Source organism: Nicotiana sylvestris, chromosome 11 (genome assembly GCF_000393655.2).
Source record: "Nicotiana sylvestris chromosome 11, ASM39365v2, whole genome shotgun sequence".
Classification (NCBI taxonomy): domain Eukaryota; kingdom Viridiplantae; phylum Streptophyta; class Magnoliopsida; order Solanales; family Solanaceae; genus Nicotiana; species Nicotiana sylvestris.
Window position 1 is genome coordinate 80605388 of NC_091067.1, and position 3439 is coordinate 80608826.

Sequence of the window (3439 nt, forward strand, 5' to 3'; positions counted from 1 at the left end):
CGACGACAATGCAAGTGTATAAGCCACATCTCCCACTCGATCAAGAATCTCAAACCGACCAATGAACCTATGGCTAATCTTGCCCTTCTTCCCAAATCTCATCACGCCCTTAATAAGCGACACTCGGAGCAACACCCGCTCACCGACCATAAAAGCCACATCTCGAACCTTGCGGTCCGCATAACATTTTTGCCTGGATTGAGCTGTAGGAAGCCTATCCTGAATGATCCTGACCTTGTCCAAGGCATCCAGAACCAGATCTGTACCCAACAATCGAGCCTCTCCCGGCTTGAACCATCCAAACGGAGACCGACACCGCCTACCATATAAAGCCTCATAAGGAGCCATCTAGATACTCGACTGGTAGTTGTTGTTGTAGGCAAACTCCGCTAAAGGCAAAAACTGATGCCATGGGCCTCTAAAGTCAATAACACAAGCTCGGAGCATATCCTCCAAAATCTAAATAGTCCGCTCGGACTGCCCGTCCATCTGAGGATGGAATGATGTGCTCAACTCAACCCGTGTGCCCAACTCTCGCTGAACTGCTCTCCATAAACGTGAGGTAAACTGCGTGCCTCGGTCTGAATTGATAGACACGGGCACACCATGAAGACGAACAATCTCCCAGATATAGATCTCAGCTAACCTCTCGGAAGAATAGGAGACTGCCACAAGAATGAAATGCTCTGACTTGGTCAGCCTATCAACAATAACCCATACTGCTTCGAACTTCTTCCAAGTTTGCGGGAGTCCAACAACAAAATCCATAGTGATCCGCTCCCACTTCCACTCGGGAAGCTCAATCCTCTTAAATGAACCACCAAGCCTCTGATGCTCGTACTTAACCTATTGACGATTCAAACACCAAGCCACGTATGCAACGATATCCTTCTTCATTCTCCTATATTAATAATGTTACCGCAAATTCTGATAAAATCAACTTTCGGAGTCCATCCACATTAGGCACACAAACTCAACCCTGCAATCTCAAAACTCCATCATCACCCAAGGTAACCTGCTTGGCACCTCGGTGCTGCACCGTGTCTCTGAGGACACACAAATGGGGATCATCATACTGCCGATCTCGGATACGCTCCAATAATCAAGAACGAGCGACTGTGTAAGATAACACACGGCTGGGCTCAGAAACATCCAACCTCATGAACTGATTAGCCAAAGCCTGAACATCCAAAGCAAGCGGTCTCTCACCGACCGGAATATAAGCGAGACTATCCATACTGGCTGACTTTTACTAAAAGCATCGGCCACCACATTGGCCTTTCTCGGGTGATATAAGATGGTGATATCATAGTCTTTCAACAACTCCAACCACCTCCCCTGCCTCAAATTCAACTCCTTCTGCTTGAACAAATACTGAAGACTCTTGTGATCCGTGAACAACTCACATGCCACGCCATACAGATAATGCCTCCAAATCTTCAATGTGTGAACAATGGCTGCCAACTCCAAATCATGAACCGGATAATTCTTCTCATGAATCTTCAACTGCCACTAAGCATAGGCAATTTGCCATCCTACATCAACACTACACCAAGTCCAATACGAGATGTATCACAATAGACTGTGTAAGGCCCTGAACCTGTAGGCAAAACCAACACTGGTGTCGTAGTCAGAGTTGTCTTGAGCTTTTGAAAGCTCGCCTCACAATCGTCCGACTATCTGAACTGGGCAGCCTTCTGGGTCAATCTGGTCATGGGGGCTATGATAGATGAGAACCCCTCCACAAACCGATGGTAGTAGCCTGCCAATCCTAAGAAACTCCGAATCTTTGTAGTTGATGCTAGTCTAGGTCAGTTCTTGACTGCCTCAATCTTCTTCGGATCAACCTGAATACCCTCTGCTGATATAGCATGACCCAGGAACGCAACTGAACTCAACCAAAACTCACACTTAGAGAACATAGCATATAGCTGACTATCCCTCAGAGTCTGAAGAACCAATCTGCGATGCTGCTCGTGCTCCTCCTGGCTGCGGGAATATATCAAAATATCGTCAATGAAGACTATCACGAACGAGTCCAAATAAGGCCTAAACACTTGGTTCATCAATTCCATAAAAGCTGATGGGGCATTGGTCAACCCAAATGACATGACCAAGAACTCATAATGCCCGTACTGAGTACGGAAAGCTGTCTTAGGGACATCGGATGCCCTAATCCTCAACTGATGGTAGCCAGATCTCAAATCAATCTTTGAAAATACCTCAGCACCCTGAAGCTGATCAAACAAATCATCAATCCTCCGCAATGGATACTTATTCTTGATTGTAACCTTATTCAACTGTTGGTAATCAATACACATTCTCATCGATCCGTCCTTCTTCTTAACAAACAACATCGGTGCAACCCAAAGCGAAACACTAGGTCTAATGAAACCTTTACCAAGCAAGTCTTGAAACTACTCCTTCAACTCTTTCAACTCAGGAGGGGCCATATGATACGGTGGGATAGAAATGAGCTGAGTGCCCAAAGCCAAGTTAATGCAAAAGTTAATATCCCTGTCGGGTGGCATACCCGGCAGATCTGAAAGAAAACCTTAGGAAGCTCACGAACAACGGGCATAGAATCAATAAAAGGAACCTCAGCACTAGAATCATGAACATAGGCCAACCACCCCTTTTTGACCATGCGCCGAGCCTTCATATAAGAGATAACACTGCGGGTAGAATAACTAAGAGTTCCTCTCCACTCTAAACGAGGTAAACCCAGTAAGGTTGAGATCATAGTCTTGGCATGATAGTCCAAGATAGCGTGGTAAGGTGATAACCAATCCACCCCCTATATGACATCAAATCAACCATGTCCAGAAGAAGCAAATCTACACGAGTCTCAAGACCTCCAATCACCACTATACCTGAACAATGGACACGATCCACCACAATAGAATCACCCATCGGTGTAGACACATAAACAGGAGCACTCAAAGAATCACTAGGCATGATCAGATATGGCACAAAATAAAATCGAAGCTTCTCTACCACAAACCAGAACAGTACCTGCACCTCCACCTTTAATGCCTTCACCTCCACCTCTAGCATCTCTACCTCCACCTCTAATACCTCTACCTCCACCTCTAGCTAACTGAGAGGGCTGGACGAGTCACTCAATGAACCTCCTTACTATCTTTCACATTGGAAAGTATGATAAGAGCCTGACGAGCCAAGTTGATGAATCTGATCTCGTACTGAGCAATAGTCATAGAACCCTGCTGGAGATGCTCAAACTGCCTCCGATAGACCTCTTTCTGAGTGATGGGGAGAAACTTCTCCAAAAATAGCTGCGTGAACTGTTCTCAAGTCAAAGCTGATGACCTAACTGGTATAGCCAATCAATAATCTCTCCAACATGACTTGGCGGATCCAGACAAGCGAAAAGTAGCAAAATCAACCCCATTGGTCTCCACGATCCCCATGTTCTTGA